This window comes from Galeopterus variegatus, unplaced genomic scaffold, assembly GCF_000696425.1.
Source record: "Galeopterus variegatus unplaced genomic scaffold, G_variegatus-3.0.2 Scaffold1669, whole genome shotgun sequence".
Taxonomy (NCBI): Eukaryota; Metazoa; Chordata; class Mammalia; order Dermoptera; family Cynocephalidae; genus Galeopterus; species Galeopterus variegatus.
In genome coordinates this window covers 221,071-238,591 of record NW_007727780.1, presented here as the reverse complement: position 1 = coordinate 238,591, position 17,521 = coordinate 221,071, and the positions used below count along the sequence as shown (strand labels likewise).

Below are 17,521 nucleotides of genomic sequence, written 5' to 3'. Positions count from 1 at the left end.
CAGTTGAAAAATGTAAGAGTGTAGACCACTCATTTTGTTTTTTCTCGTTTTTTAAAATATTACTATGTTCTCAATAAATTTTTATTTATTTTTAGTATATTAGTTATAGTCATTACTGTTATTTTTTTTTGCACCTGGCCGGTAGAGAAATCAATCCCTGGACCTTGGTTTGGTCAGAACCACACTCTAATCAGCTGAGCTAACTGGCCAGTCCAGTCATTATTGCTTTTTTTTTTTTTTTCCTCCTTTTTGTCTTTTTTGTGACCGGCAACGGATCGCAACCCTCAGTGCCGCGCCCGTACCGTACCGGGACCGACAACGGGATCGCAACCCTCGGTGTCGCGCCCGCATCTTGCTCAGCCAGTGAGCGGCTGGTCTGTATGTGGGATCTGAACCCTCGGCGGGAGCGCCGCCGCACTCCCAAGCGGCACACTGTAGCAGTGCGCCACTGGGCCGGCCCGTCATTATTGCTTTTGATGCTTATGTTCTCTCAAATTTCAGCTCCTCTTCAAGCTGGATCTCATGTCCTTTTTTGACTAAAATCAGTCTTTGAGGACTTCCTTGCTTTTTGGTAAAAAAATAACCCAGGTCCTTCTTGTATTTTCCTTTCTTGCTCTTTGTATTTTCCCTTTTCTCCAAGGATACCTGTTTATTTTGATAGAAAATGATATTTATAAACCAGAATTTGGGTGCTAGGTGGTATGTGCATTGCTGTTGGTGTCTTTGCTTCTATGCTTTTACCAGTGGACAAAGCTAGAAAAGATGTTTTTAAACATTTTCAGTTTATATTGGTAGTGTATTTTAAATTCTAAATCAAAATTAACATTATTGGGATTTCCTTACACAGAAAGTAGATTCAGGTTTACAGTACCAGGATTTTACTAACAGTAACCTTGAGAGTGCAGTTGATTTCTTTTCTGTACTTTTTTTCCCTCAGAATTTATTGCTCAGAGAACTAAGTTCAAAAATTACTTGAAATAATGTTTATTTGATCAAATTGATTATTTTGATTATCAAGTTTGACTATTTTTGTTTGTGTTCATTATTAGGGTTTGCCTTTTTTTCTTTTTTTGGGGGGCGGGGATGGGGGGTGGCTGGTTGGTACAGGGATCCAAACCCTTGACCTTGGTGTTATAAGGCTGTGCTCTAACCAACTGCGCTAATGGGCCCCACTTTCTTCTTCTTGATTTAATTGTCTTAATATGTTAAATATTTACATGGTTTAAAATTTAATACTATATTGAAAGAGTACATAAGTCTTGCTTCTATCTCCAAGCTCTCCACTTCCATTCTCCCTAACTCAATATGTGTGCATATATTCTTATTTTCACTTTCTCAGAAAAAAGTTGGCATACTGTATATGCTTGTGACCCTTGAGTTTTTAAAATCGTGGTTAAAAAAAAAATGCACCCATAACAGAATTTACTATCTTAACCATTTTTTTTTTTTTAAAAGATGACCGGTAAGGGGATCTTAACCCTTGACTTGGTGTTGTCAGCACCACGCTCACCCAATGAGCTAACTGGCCCTCCCTATATGGGATCCGAACCCGGGGCCTTGGTGTTATCAGCACTGCACTCTCCTGAGTGAGCCACGGGCTGGCCCCTCTATCTTAACCATTTTTAAGTGTACAGTTTGGAAGTGTTATAGTTAACACATTGTTATACAGAAGAGCTCTAGAACTTTTTTTTTTTTTAAGATGACCAGTAGAGGGATCTTAACCCTTGGCTTGGTGTTGTCAGCACCACACTCAGCCAGTGAGTGAACCAGCCATCCCTATATAGGATCCGAACTCATGGCTTTGGTGTTACCAGCACTGCACTCTCCCGAGTGAGCCATGGGCCAGTGCTTCTAGAACTTTTTCATATTTTGTTTTGGGTGGCTGGCTGGTATAGGAATCTGAACCCCTTGATGTTATGAGAACCACACTCCCAAGTGAGCTAACCAGCCAGCCCCCTACTTTTTCATCTTGTGAAACTGAAATTCTGTACCTATTAAATACTAACTTTGCAATTCTCTCATGCCTCCAATGGCATCTGCTGCAGGCAGCCGCACTTCTAAAGTCTGTCTCTGAATTTGACTACTTTACATATTTCATATATTTGGAATTATATGAGTATGTGTTTTTTTGTAACTGGCTTATTTCACTTAGCATAATGTCCTCAAAGTTCATCCGTGTTGTTGCATGTGAGAAGACTTTTTTCCTTTTTATGGCTCAATAATATTCTATCATTTGTATATACCACATTTTGTTTATTTGTTCATCCATGGATGGACATTTGGGTTGCTTCCATCTCTTGACTGTTGTGCATTGTGTTGCTCTGGATACAGGTGTGCAAATATCTTCGAGACTCTGCTTTCACTTCTTTTGGATATATACCCAGAAGTGGGTTTGCTGGATCATCTGGTAATGCTATTTTTAATTTTTTGAGGAAGCTCCATACTGTTTTCCATAGTGGTTGCAGCATTTTACAGTCCCACCAACAGGACCCAAGGGTTCCAATTTCTCCATATCCTTGCCAACACTTGTTATTTATTTTTATTTTTATTTTTATTTTTTTTGTCCTTTTTGAGACCGGCCACACCGTGCTCAGCCAGCGAGTGTTGTGAGCGCACTATTTCTCCATATCCTTGCCAACACTTGTTATTTATTTTTATTTTTATTTTTATTTTTTTTGTTCTTTTTGAGACCGGCCACACCGTGCTCAGCCAGCGAGTGTTGTGAGCGCACCGGTCATCCCTATATAGGATCCGAACCCGCGGTGGGAGCGCTGCTGAGCTCCCAGCGCCGCACTCTCCCGGGTGTGCCACGGGCTCGGCCCAACACTTGTTATTTTGGTTTTTGTTAATATTCATTCTAGTGGTTGTGAGGTGATAGCTCATTGTGGTTTTGTTTTGCATTTCTCTGATAATTAGTGATGTTGAGTATCTTTTCATATACTTGTTGGTCGTTTGTATATCATTTTTGTAGAAAGGTCTGTTCAAGACCTTTGCCTATTTTTTAATTGGGTTATTTGATTTTTTTGTTGAGTTGTAGGAGTTCTTTGTATGTTCTAAATGTTAATCCTTTATCAGATATATGATTTGCAAATATTTTCTCCCATTCTGTAGGTTGCCTTTTCACTGTGATGATTGTATCCTTTCATGTGCAAGTTAAATTTGATGTCCCATTTGTGTGTGTGTGACCCATGTTTTTTTCAGCTGATATATCCAAGAAATTATTTCATATGAATGATTCCATATGATCAGTTCAGAACTTCCTTTTTTTTTTTTCGATAAAGTAGCTTTAGCTTACGTACTCCATTGTGTAGATATACCATGTTATGTTCACTCAGTTCCTATTATGATTCAAATGGAACGTATTTGATAATGAGAGGGAGAACTATTGTGCCAAAACAACAAGAATAAACAAGGGTTCCCCTTGGCAAACTTAGACAAAAGTCACTCTACTATTTATAGAACTTTTTTTTCCAAACTTCAATGCAACAATCTTTTTTTTTTATTTCTATTTTTTATTTTTTGGTGGCTGGCCAGTACAGGGATTGTTATCAATCAACAATCTTTAAAAAAAATTGTTTTAGGGCCGGCCTGGTGGCGCACTGCTACAGTGCGCCGCTTGGGAAGTGTGGCGGTGCTCCCGCCGAGGGTTCGGATCCCACATACAGACCGGCCGCTCACTGGCTGAGCGAGGTGTGGGTGCAGCACTGAGGGTTGCGATCCGTTGCCGGTCACGAAAAAAGACAAAAAAAAAGGAAAAAAAAAATTGTTTTATTGTTTGTTTTTTTGGCGCTTGGCTCGTACAAAAATTTGTTTATAAAAAAATTTGTGGTGAAACACTCATGTGCAACAACTTCTGATCAATGTTCTTTTGCTACTATTCAGATACAGCTCCTCAGCCTAAGAAATGCAGATGTGAGACTGAAAAAATCATTAAGTAAGGCTATTAATTTCTCTCAGTACTGCAGCTATTTAAAGTTGACGATTTGCTTGTTTCTTCTCATGATTTATATTCTTTTTTTTTTTTTTTGTCTTTTTTTGTCTTTTTCCGTGTCCGGCAACGGATTGCAACCCTCAGTGTTGCCCCCGTACCGGGCCGGGGACCGGCAACGGGACCGCAACCCTCGGCACTGCTCCCGCGCCTCGCTCAGCCAGTGAGCAGGAACCGGTCTGTATGTGGGATCCGAACCCTCGGGCGGGAGCGCCACCGCGCTTCCCAAGCAGCGCACTATCCATTGTGCCACCGGGCCGGCCCGTTATCTCAATTTTTTAATTCGTCTTTTGCATCAAGTTAATGCTTCCCTTCAGGAATGACCAGACCATTCCTACTGGTTGGTGTCTTTCTGTAAAGTGCCCCCCCGGGTGCCCAGTTTTAACTCCTTGCTGGTAGTTTAAGGGAATCCCCAAACTGTTCAGCACAATGAGTGTAGATGAACAACCAGATGGAATCCTACGTGATTCACAGACGAGTGCACACCTCATCAGAGAGTAGCAATGACTGCACCGGCATGTGCCAGCACGTGGGGAAATTGTCTCTGCGCCTGGCCCGCAGACCATGCGGCAACGCCTGTTTTATATCTGGAAGTCTTTCTTTTTGCTCTAAAATTGTAAATGGCATCATTAAGTCACTCATCTCAGCCACACACCTTGTGGGAAAGAAATCTGGAAACGATGAGAACAAACCAAACATCCTATTTACGTCCCATTTGCAATGCCCGTCTGTCTGCTTGTCCTTGCATTACAAACGGGCTTCTCACTGTCACCACAAGAACGGGGCTAGTCGTGGGGAAAGAAAACAAAGATGACTGATTAGTCCAGTGTTGCCTCTTCCTCTCTGGGGAGAGTCCTGCTTCTCAGTTATTGCGGACATGCTCACGACGTCTGCAGGCGCCCTGTTAATCTGCATGTGGCTCAAATATTGATCATTTCAGTGAACTGCAGTTAGCATACTATCTGAAAACAGTGATTGTTCTATTATTTTGAGTATATTTGAGAACTGAATTACTTTTAAAGTTAAATCTATTTGGGGGGCTTGAGGAGATCAAATAATATATAATGGCAATGAAAAATAATGCAGAACGTTGGATAAACATGTCCACTGTCGTGGCAACTGACTCACAGTCCCTCTGCGAGCTGACTTCGACGTCCGCTAGGGAGAGTTAATCTCTGGCCTCAGTGCTGTCTCTAGAGCAAAATCATGTTTTGCCAGGGTCAAATAAAACTAGCTGACTCTGAAATGTAATTTAAGTCAGTGGGTCTCAGTCATCAACTGTGGCACTCAGGATACTTCATGCAAGTGCACTGTCTACTCAGATTTGCTCTTTCGCGAGTCTCACCAGCCACGACAACTGTTGCCTGCGGACTGTTGTGCACGTGGCGTTGGCTCCGCCAGGGCTGCAGCCACTGATTGCAGAGAGGAGTCCTGGAGAGGAAGGAAAACCTTTTTCTCTGTGGCTGCCAGCCCTTCTTGGACTAGAAGGTACTGCACCCAGACCTCAGCAAAAATGTGGCAATAAACATCTGCTCTTCTGCCTTAATAGGGGGGGGGGGGGCACTGCCCCGGCTTGGGAGGTCTGGGCTGCTTCCTGCGGTGGCTCAGTAGTCGTCACTAGGCTGGCTGCACATGGCGGGGGGTGGGTGTTGGCCAAGGCCCTTGGCCCCCCATTGCCCTGGCTGGGAGAGTCCAGAGCGCTTCCTGTGGCAGCTCGGTGGTTGCCGCTGGGCTGGCTGCTCATGTTGGTGGAGTGTGGCTGAGGCCCTTGTGTCCCCCCACCCTTGGGATTGGTTGCAGGTGTCAGTGGCATTGCTGGGGACCCCGGCCTTCACTCCTTTCTGGCTTGGTATCCCAGGGGACTTCTGGTCCTTCTAGGTGTTATAGGTGTTCTTTGGTGAAATGAGACCTTTACTAGTTAATATAAAACTTTGTTTCTGGTTATGGATACTTTGTTTTTTTTTCTTTCAGTTCTTCATTGGATTATTTGCTGTTACCACTATTTAAACTGTGCGCTGGAACTAATTTGTTGTCCCTTGCTTACCTCTAAAATGGGGGAACTTCCTGTGAGGACCAGTACTTGAGCTGTGTGGTTGAGCTAAATTGCTGCTTTGGTGCTGGTTCCCTAGAGAAGACTTTTGTGCAGCTCAGGTTTTAATGGTTGACTTCGTAGGTACTTCTGGCTCTTGAGAGATCCAGTGCATCTGGTTTGTGAAGATACTCTGGTCTGGGCCTGAGTCTTTTCATCAAACTGCACCCCATGAAATTCTATATTTCTGACCAGTCTCCTCTGAGTGGTCCTTCGCTGGTTGGGGTGCAGATCAACTGTCCTTGCTCTGCCCCAGTGTTCTCCCAGTGGGCCCGTTTCCTCCACCATCCGTGCTGCAAACACTTCCCATGGGACGGGCCATGCAGTGATCCCTTGTGATGACTCACTGGCCTCGAGAGGCTCCTTTTTTTCAGTTGTTGTGGCTCCTCGCTACTGTATGGGTCCACGGGAACCCTATTAGAGGTCTTGCTGGTCTGGGGGCCACCAAGGCCCTGTTCTTCCCTGCTGCCTCCAAGCAACTTCATCCAAAGGGCAGAGCTGTGGCTTTTGCAGGCTCCTGCTCTGTGCACTCAGCAGGTCCACGGCTGGGGCTTGAAATGGTCAGAGCAGTTTTTTCTTTCTCTCATCATGGCTTCTCCCACCTTCATGGACTCTGTATGTCTCTTCTCTTCCCTTGAGTCCTAGTGGCCCCAGCTTGGCTATTGTTGCTTTTTTATAGTTGTAAAGTGGTTGATTGGTGGGATAGAGTGATGCTGGTGACCATCTATTCGACCATCTTGACCAGAAGTCTGGGGTCATATCTAAGGCAGTTTTGCCTAACCCAGGGTTACCAATGTATTTGCTGTATTTAGTGCAATTAGCAATTGGTAAGGCAGTTGATTTTTCTCAACCAAGAATGTGGATCGTTGTCTGTGGGTAGAAATATGAATATGAGTTTGACTTTGTGATTAGAAAGCTAAGCTTTGTTTTGGCTCTAGTAAAAGCAATTTGGAATAACTATACTGAACTTTAATTGTTTTGTAAAGGGAGTTTCAAGTGAATAATGAAGGACGTATTTCATTGGTGCACGATATTTTTACTTCATTTTTAGATATTTGGTTAACTTTTAGTTCATTGTATGCTTAATATCCACTGTTCTTTTGAAATTCAGACTGACTTGTTTGGAGGGAAACCTTAAGCTGTTAAGAAGGTATCATAAAGTAATCAAAAGTTACCATAAATACCAAATATACTTACTGAAGGATTAATTAATTAGGCATTTAGACCAATGTGAATATTAGATCTAGAAACTAAGAAGCATTCCAAAATCAAAGGGCTCTCAAAAGCTTGACATTTCATCTTGCTGTTGACGAATTTGAAATATTCAGGACCAGCCTACTCTTTAGGATTGTCCCTTTGGGAATGATTGTCTTTTTGTATTCTGTTAAACGTTAAGTGTTAAACCTACCTTTTAAGTGGTTAAGCCAAGTTTAAAAACAGGCTGAAAGAAATTTTAGAAAATTCTTATCTGCTTCCTGTATAATCTCAAAATTACAGAATTGTTTTACCTTGATCAAGTCTAGACCCTTTAATTTGAGTACAAGTAAATAGGTCTGAAGAGATGGAATTTGTTCATAGTCGAACAATTAATTCCAGAGTCCAGGTCACCTGATTACCAGTTTAATGTTCTCTTTTCCACCTTTACAAACAAAACAAAACAAAAACGAAAAAACAAACCCAGTACATTTTATAATATAACTTGGAAAGGCTTTTTGATTCATTGTCTTTGGGAGGAGCTAAAATTATCTGTTATATATCTAGGAAAGTCTTTCATCAGGAACCAGTTGGGTACATTAATTAGTTTGTGGTCATGGAGTTGCTTTTGTTCAAAATTGATTATCAACTTCGGCTTTGTTGTACTTTCATTTTAGTAACCTAATGATTTTCAGCCTTTAATTCTGCCAGGTAGTCATGGGATTTGAGACTGGCCTGGTAAGTCACTTGGAGAACATGGTGCTAATAACTACAAGGTCAAGGGTTCGGATCCTGCACTTGCCAGGGCCAAGAAAAAAAAAAACCAAAAATCATGGGATTTGGCAGTTTTTTTCTTGGGGGGCGGAGGGGAGTGAGAGAGAGTGTGTATGTGTGTGTATGTGTATGTAAATGTATATATACCCAGTGTGTAGTCCATGGTTTCCATTGTCTCCTTCATATGTATCAGGTACTCGCATTGTAGTTGATATTGTTAGGGAGTTTTTTCCTCTCATTTTCTACCCACAGTGCTCATTTTCAACTATATTTTTTACATTAGTTTTGTGCCTGGAGTACACATTTCCAGTTCTGTGTCTGAACATATCCATAACACATAGATAGTAGCATTAATTTTTACAAATTTTCTTATGTATTTATTCATTCATTTATTTATAGGCACTGTACACATATGTTAAAAAAGTAAGAGGTGTAAGAGGATGTAAAGTCATCTATCTCCTTCCTGAGGCTATCCTCCAATCCTCTCTTATTTATTCAAATGCTACCATTGTTATCAGTTTGTTGTGAATTCTTCCAGACATATTTTGGTCTAAATACAGCAAATGTATTTACTACCGATGTGTATATGTCCCTTTTTTGTTGCTGTTCACATTTTTCACATACACAGTAGTTTTTGTTTGTTTGTTTGTTTGTTTTTCGATCGTTGGTGGATACATGGATCCGAACCCTTGGTGTTATCAGCACCATGCTCTCCCAAGAGAGCTAACTGGGCAGCGTCACAGTACTATTCTGTGTGGTGTTTTGTACTTTGCTTTTCCCCACTTCACAGTGTATCTTGGCGATCCTAAATAGAACTACGGTCGACCTTTCAACAACATGGGGGTTAAGGTATCTGACATCTTAACACCTCGTATAACTTTTTTTTTTCCAGTCAAATCCACATGTAAAGTCAGTTAAGACATATTTTGTATGTTGCATGTATTACATACTGTGTTCTTAGAATAAAGTAAGCTAGAGAGAAGAAAATGTTAAGAAAATCATAAGGAAGAGAAAATACATTTACAGTACTATACAGTATTTATTAAAAATCCATGTGTAAGTGGATCTGCACAGTTGAAATGTGTGTTGTTCAGAGTTAACTGTACCTTGTTTGTTTATTTATTTTTAGCCTTTTCTCTGCAGACATATACCTCCTTCAGAATGGTTGCATAATATACATTGTATTGGTATTTCATGATATACTTTAACTGGTTCTCTGCTATTACAAACAGTATTGCATTGAATAACTTTATTCAGATGTGTTTATACACGTTGTGTGAGCATGTTTGTAGGGCTAAATTTGTGGAAATGGAATTCGTTGGTCAAAGACGTATGCATTATCAATGTGGAATATGGTTGTTTTTCTCGCACCTCATTAACGCTTGTGCTATCATATTTTTTGCTTTTTTGAATGATGTTGCTTCTCAGTAAGTGGTCGGGAGTCATTCTTCACCATGGATGACGAAGAGAATTTAAAATCACTAATTTGTCCATTTTTGCTAATTTTAATTTTAGACATTTTTATGTAGTAAAATAGTATGAACTTTGTTGCATATATTATGTGGTGAAGAACTTGAGAGGAAGTCAGTTAGAGTCCTCTTTGGTGTAGGTCAGAATTTCAGCATATAATGAAAAATTTACAAAGATTTTTTTTCGGGGGTTTGGCTAGTTAGCTCAGTTGGTTAGAGCATGGTGCTGATAATGCCAAGGTCCAGGGTTCAGATCCCCATACTGGCCAGCTGCCATAAAAAAGAAAAAAAACGCTTCTCTGAACATGTTTTCATGAACATGTTTTCTCTGAAGGTGCTAGGGAAGGATCTTTTCCAGGCCTTTCTCCTAGTTTCTAGTAATTCCTTGACTGTGTCAGCGTAACTCTATTCTGTACCAGTCATATTGGATTAGGAGCCCACCTTACTCCAGTATGACTTCATGTTAATTTATTACATCTGCCAACTTTTTTTTTTTGGTGGCTGTCCGGCATGGGGATCTGAACCTGGATCGTGGTGTTACAACATGGCAAAATTTATAAAGATTTGTTTAAAAAAAAAAAATTTGCCAATCTTCTACCTAGGTTATTGTAAATAATCTATAAATAGTCTACCTGTAAATCTGTAAATTGAGATAGAAGATGGGCAAATTTTTCACCAAAACATTTTACTAAATTTTTAATGAAACTTTATAAATCATTGAATTGTTTTCTTGCCTCTTATCCCACCTTTACATTACATAGGATAATTTATCTTCTTAAAGTTCAAAATGTGTCATTCCATATGCCTGGGAAGAAGACTCACCATTGCCTGCAACAGTGATTTCTATACTTTTTGTACCCCATGGGAATCTGATGAGAGCTGTATAACTTCCTTCCCAGAAAAAGTATAAATATTCATACTAGAATTCTACATGCAACTTGGAGTAGGGGATGTCATTGAACTCCTTTTGCCATCCATGTATTCCTAGATTGCAGTTAAGGTTCCCTGTTTTATTGATTAAATTGAATTCTTTAACATGTCAGGGTTGCCATAACAGGCATTTCAGGGTCTGGCTCCAACCTATGAACTTAGGTTTCCAGCTTCTTCCTCAGCTGCTTGCTTTTCTCCCTACTCTACCCATGAACCACTTTGTTTATTTATTTTATTGGTGTCTGGCCTGTGTGGTGAATCTGGGCTCTTTGTCCGTGACCCACTTTTTTTTTTTTTTTTTTTTGAATTTTATTTTGTCGATATACAATGTGGTTGATTATTGTGGCCCATTACCAAAACCTCCCTCCCTCCTCCCTCTCCCCGCTCCCACCCAACTGTGACCCACTTTTAAAAAACTCAGTATTTCCCTTTTATTTCTGCTTGCTGCTTCCTCTGTCCCTCTTCCCCTTCTCCGCCTGTGTATCCCTTCTTTTATCATTGCACGTATTAGTTCATCTGAAACTTTGCTGTTTTATGTCTGTGCTCCCCTGCCCATGACTTCTTGCTTCTTTTCATAGCATTCTCTCCCATAGCGTTTTTAAAAAATATCCTTCAGTATGCATTTCTTTTTTTTTTTTTGGCCGGTAAGGGGATCACAACCCTCGGTTCAGTGTCATCTGCACCATGCTCAGCCAGTGAGCGCACTGGCCATCCCTATGTAGGATCTGAACCTGCGGCCTTGGCGCTACCAGTGTTGCACTCTCCCAAGTGAGCCACGGGGCCGGCCCAAATATGCATTTCTTAAAGCCACAAGTTCATCAAGTAGTTATTGAGTGCCTGCAGGATTCCATGTCTTTTTTTTTTTTAATTGTGGTAAAACATGCATAATGAAATTTATCATCTTAACCATTTTAACCATACATTTACTTTGTTGTGCAGCCCATCTCCAGAACTCCTTTCATCTTGCAAAACTGAAACTCTGTGCTTGTTAAGTGAGCTCCCAGCCCCTGCCAATCACCATTCTTCTTTTTGTCCCTGTGAATTTGGCTACTCTAGGAACCTCATAAAGAGGAATCATACAATATTTAACCTTTTGTGGCTGGCTTATCTTACTTAATGTCTTCAGGTTCATCCATGCTGTAGCATGTGTCAAAATTTCTTTCCTTGTTAAGACTGAATAATACTCCATTGTATGTATGTACCACATTTCCATTCACTTGTCAGTGGACATTGGGGTTGTTTCCACTTTTTAGCCATTGTGAATAATGCTTCAGTGAACATGAATATATAAGGATGTTTGTATACCTGCTTTCAGTTCTTTGGGTTTATACCCAGAACCCTGTAGCATTTTATATATATTTTGTAGTCCTTTTTCCTGTTATATTATAAATATTTGCATGTCAGAAGATTTTAAGCAAAGTCATAGTGGTGGGAAAGTTTGAAAGAGAATGAAATTGAATCAATAATTAATAATCTTCTAAAACAGAAAGCACTAGTCCCAGGTGGGTTCACTGATGAATTCTACCAAACATTTAAGGAAAAAATTATACCAGTTCCCTACAGTTTCTTCCAGAAAATAGAAACAGAGGAAATACTTCTTAACCCATTTTATAAGGCCAGCATTACTCTAATACCAAAACTAGACAAAGATATTACAAGAGCATAAAACTACAGAGCAACATCTCATGGATACAGATGCAAAAATCCTCAGCAAAATTTTAGCAAATCAAATCCACCAATTTATAAAAAGCATTATACACAGTGACCAACTAGGATTTATTCCAGGTATACAAGGCTGGTTCATCATTCAGTATAATCTATCACATTAACAAGCTAAAAAAGAAAAGTCATATATCAGTAGAAGCAGGAAAAGCATTTGACAAAATCTAACACCTGTTCATGATAAAAATGCTCAGCAAACTAGGAATAAAGGGGAATTTCCGTAAGTTAACATAGAGCATCTACAGAAAAACCACAGCTAGCATTATACTTAATAGAGAGAAACTACAAGCTTTCCTAAGATCAGAAACAAGGCAAGTTTGTACCTCCTCTCTCACCACTCCTTTTCAACATTGTCTTGGAAATTCTAGCTAGCACAATAAGAAGGAAGAAACAGATATTAAAGGTATACAGACTAGAGAAGGAAGAGCTAAAATTGTCTTTGCAGATGACATTGATGGTCTATGTAGAAAGTCTCAAAGAATCAAGAAAAACACTCTTGGAACCAGTGATTATAGCAGGGTTTCAGGGTACAATGTAAATATACAAAAGTCAGTTGCTTTTTTACATACCGCAATGGACAATTGGAGTATGGAAATAAAAACACAGTACTATGTACATTAGCACCAGAAAAAGAAAAAATACTTAGATATAAATCTAACAAAATATGTGCAAGATCTATATGAAGAAAACCCAAAACTCTCATGAAAGAAATCTAAGCAGATCTAAATAAATGAGGATATATTTTATATATGTGGATTAGGAGGATTCAGTGTTGTCAAGACAGTTCTTCCCAACTTGTTCTATACAGTCAATGTGACCCCAGTCAAAATACCAACAGGTTATTTTGTGGATGTTGATAAATAAAGCTTTTACTCAGCTGAGTAGAATAAATATCGGTCAAATGAGTGGTCACTGGAAAACAGGATATTCACAGGATTCTAAGACATTACCCTAAGGTGTTAACATTTTTAGACATGAAGAAAAGTTGAAAGGATAGTACAGTTAACACTATATACATACTTACCTCCTAGATTCAACATGTTATAATTTTGCTGTATTTGCTTGCTTTCTGTAGTAGTTTGCTAGGGCTGCCTTGACAAAATACCACAAACTGAGTGACATTTATTGCCTCATAGTGCTAGAGGATAGATGTCCAAGATCAAGGTGTCAGCAGGACCATGTTTTGTCTGAAGGTGCTAGGAAAGAATCTGTTCTAGGCCTTTCTCCTAGTTTTCGATAGTTCCCTGGCCTTGTATCAACATAACTCTGTTGTTTACTGATCATATTGGATTAGGAGCCCACCTTACTCCAGTATGTCTTCATCTTATCTTATTACATCTGCCAATGACCATATTTCCAGTTGAGGTACTGGGGATTAGGGCTTCAACATATGAATTTCGGGGGGGTGTAATTTAACACTATGTCTCTACTCACCACCCCCACCCCCCCTCTATACATACATATTTTTTTAACCATTTGAAAGTAAATGCAGACCCAGTTTGAGACTTCCGGTCAAGATGGCAGAATAGACGTTCCCTAGTGTCACTCTCTCCCACAAATCAACCGAATTAAACTATAAAAACATAACATCAAGTGCATATGGAACGGGGAGACGTCCAGCAGGGGAGGCAGAAGCTCCGCGGAGACCACATGCCCTGCGGGGCTGCCGTCACACGATCCGGCAGATAGGCTTCACCGCTGCCACCCGGCTCCATTCCCAGCCCAGCCCAGAGCGCACAGAGTGCGGAGACGTCCAGCAGGGGACGCAGAGGCTCCACAGAAACTACAAACCCTGTGGGGCCACCACTGCGTGATCCAGCAGGTAGGCTTCACCGCAGGCACCCGGCTCCATTCCCAGCCCGGCCTAGTGCGCTCGGAGAAGAGAGACATCCGGCAGGGGAGGTGGGAACTCCACGGGGACCACAATGCTGCCACGTGATCCAGCAGCCGGGCCCAATGTGTACGGAGCACAGAGACATCCAGCAAGGGAGACAGGAGCTCCGTAGAGTCCATACACCCTGTGGGGGGGGTGGCTGCTGCCGCGCGATCCAGCAGCAGGTAGGCTTCACCGCCGCCACCCGACTCCATCCCAAGCCCAGCCTAGTGCGCACAGAACAGGGAGACATCCTGCAGGGGAAGGGGAAGCTCTGCAGAGACTACACGCTCTGCGGTGCCTCGGCGCATCCCAGCAGCCCGGGCCAGAGCACACGGAACAGGGAGAAGTCCAGCACGGGAGGTGAAAGCTCAGCAGAGACCACACATCCTGTGGTACCACCCCGTGATCCCCCAACCCGGCAGAGTCCAAGCTGACCAGAGAGGTGGCTCCCCAGAGAGGCCCAAGACCCGAGGCAGCCACACATGCAAGGCACTAGTGGCCAACTGAGCAGTCACTGAGGTAGCCATACCAAATTGGTAACCGCAGCAACATCTTAGTCAGTCAATAGTGTCAAACCTGTGGACTGTGAACCCCCTGCCACAATGAATAAAAATTTAAAAAAAGATACCAGAAATACGAAAAATCAAGAAATTACACCACCAAAGGATAATAACTCTCAAGCTCTAGATCCTATAGCACAAGAAGCCCTTGAAATGACTGACAAGGAATTTCGAGTGATAATTCTAAGGAAACTGAGATACAAGAAAACTCAGCTAGACATCATGATGAAACGAGGAAAAGTATACAGGACTTGAAAGAGGAAATATACAAGGAAATCAATGTCTTGAAAAAAAATGTAGCAGAACTTGCTGAACTGAAGAAGTTATTCAGTGAAGTAAAAAACACAATGGAGAGTTTAACCAGCAGGAAGGAATTAGTTGAAGAGAGAACCTCTGAATTTGAAGATGGGCTGTTTGAAAAAACACAAGCAGACAAAAAAAAAAAAAAAAAAAAAAAAAAAAAGAATCAAAGGCATTGAAGAAAATCTGAGAGAGATATCAGACAACCTTAAGCGCTCAAATATCCGAGTCATGGGTATTCCAGAAGGGGAGGAAAAAGGAGATTGCATTGAAAACATATTCAAGGGCCGAGCCCGTGGCGCACTCGGGAGAGTGTGGCGCTGGGAGCGCGGTAGTGCTCCTGCCGCGGGTTCAGATCCTATATAGGGATGGCCGGGCGCTCACTGGCTGAGCACCATGCGGCCGGCCTCAAAAAGGACAAAAAAAAAAAAATAAATAAAGAAAAGAAAAGAAAAGAAAACATATTCAACAAAATAGTGACAGAAAACTTCCCAGGTATAGGGAAAATCACAGATCTTCAGATCCAGGAAGCTCAAAGATCCCCAAACGTATTCAATCCAAAAAGGTCTTCTCCAAGACATATTATAGTCAAATTGGCAAAACTCAAAGACAAAGAGAGAATCTTAAAAGCTGCAAGAGACAAGCATCAAATGACCTATAAGGGAGCCCCAATCAGGCTAACATCAGACTGTTCATCACAAACCCTAAAAGCCAGAAAGGAATGGGATGATACGTTCAAAATACTAAAAGACGGAGATTGCCAGCCAAGAATATTCTACCCTGCAAGGCTGTCCTTCCGAAATGAAAAAGCAAATAGTATATCTCTCAGACAAACAAAAACTGTGGGAGTTCACCACCACACGACCACCCTTACAAGAAATTCTCAAGGGAGTACTGGATATGGTTCCTGAAAAATAACTACTACTGCCATAAAAACCCAAGAAAAATCAAAACCCACTACTATAATAAAAATGGCATTCATGAAGAGAAAACCAACAAACACAGAAAACAAACAGTAAATCAGAAAGCAAGGAACAAAAGACACCTAAGACAACCAACAATAATCAATAAAATGGTAGGAATAAATCAACACTTTTCTTTTTTTTTTTTTTCCTTTTTGTCTTTTTGCATGACCAGTAACGGGATTGCAACCCTCGGTGTCGCGCCTGCACCGTGCTCAACCAGTGAGTGGACCGGTCTCTATATGGGATCTGAACCCTCAGCGGGAGCGCCGCCGCGCTCCCAAGCGCCGCACTCTACCGAGTGCACCACCGGGCCGGCCCGAAACCAACATTTTTCAATAACAACTTGTAATGTAAAAGGCTTAAATTCCCCAATCAAAAGACACAGACTGGCTGACTGGATTAAAAAGGAGGACCCAACTATATGCTGCCTTCAAGAGACCCACCTCACCCATGACGACTCACATAGACTGAGTGAAAGGATGGAAAAAGATTAACCATGCAAACATAAAAGAAAAACAAGCTGGAGTAGCTATTCTTATATCTGACAAAATAGACTTTAAACTAAAAACCATAAAAAGAGACAATGAGGGACACTACATAATGATAAAAGGATTGATCCATCCATTAGACATAACAATCATAAATATGTATGCACTCAGTGTTGGAGCAGCCAGATTTACAAAACAAACTCTATTAGACCTAAAGAAGGAAATAGACCCTCATACCATAATAGCGGGAGACCTGAACACCCCACTGTCAATATTGGACAGATCTTCTAGGCAAAGAATCAGCAGAGAAACACAAGTCTAAACAATACTCTCGACCAATTGGACTTGGCAGTATCTATGCAACATTCCATCCAACAACCTCAGAATATTCGTTCTTCTGGATCATTCTCCAGGATAGGTCGCATATTAGGTCACAAACCAAGTCTCAACAAATTCAAAAAAATTGGAATTATCCCATGTATTTTCTGAGACCACAATGGATTAAAACTAGAAATCAATAACAAACGAAGTTCTGGAAACTATACAAACACATGGAAATTAAATAGCATTCTACTTAATGACGTATGGGTCCGAGAAGAAATCAAGCAGGAAATAAAAAAATTTATTGAAATGAATGAAAATAATGATACATCATACCAAAACCTGTGGGATACTGCAAAAGCAGTACTAAGGGGGAAATTTATTGCATTAAATGCTCACCTCAGAAGAATGGAAAGACGGCAAGAGAACAACCTAACACTTCATCTTAACGAACTAGAAAAACAAGAACAATCCAAACCTAAAGTTAGCAGATGGAAAGAAATCATTAAGATCAGAGCAGAACTTAATGAAATTGAAACCCAAAAAACAATACAAAAGATCAATGAATCACAAAGTTGGTTTTTTGAAAAGATAAATAAAATTGACAAACCATTAGCATGCCTAACACAAAACAGAAGTGAGAAGATTCAAATAACAAAAATTAGAAGTGAAAAAGGTGATATTACAACTGATTCATCTGAAATACAAGGAATCATTCGAGACTACCATAAACAGCTATATGCCAACAAGTTTGAAAATCTGGAGGAAATGGATAAATTTCTGGACACACACAAGCTCCCAAAACTGAGCCATGAAGACGTAGAAAATCTGAACAGGCCATTAAA

At 40.8% G+C, this 17,521-nt stretch overlaps 1 protein-coding gene and 1 non-coding gene across 3 annotated transcripts in view; both read left to right on the top strand.

The window, feature by feature from the left end:
- Nucleotides 1–17,521, top strand: part of WDR33 (WD repeat domain 33) — a 120,590-nt gene that overhangs the window by 8,322 nt on the left and 94,747 nt on the right. The gene's annotated exons all lie outside the window — the stretch shown is intronic.
- TRNAI-GAU lies at nt 9,709–9,783 on the top strand. Its single transcript has one exon. It is a non-coding gene; the product is annotated as a tRNA-Ile (tRNA).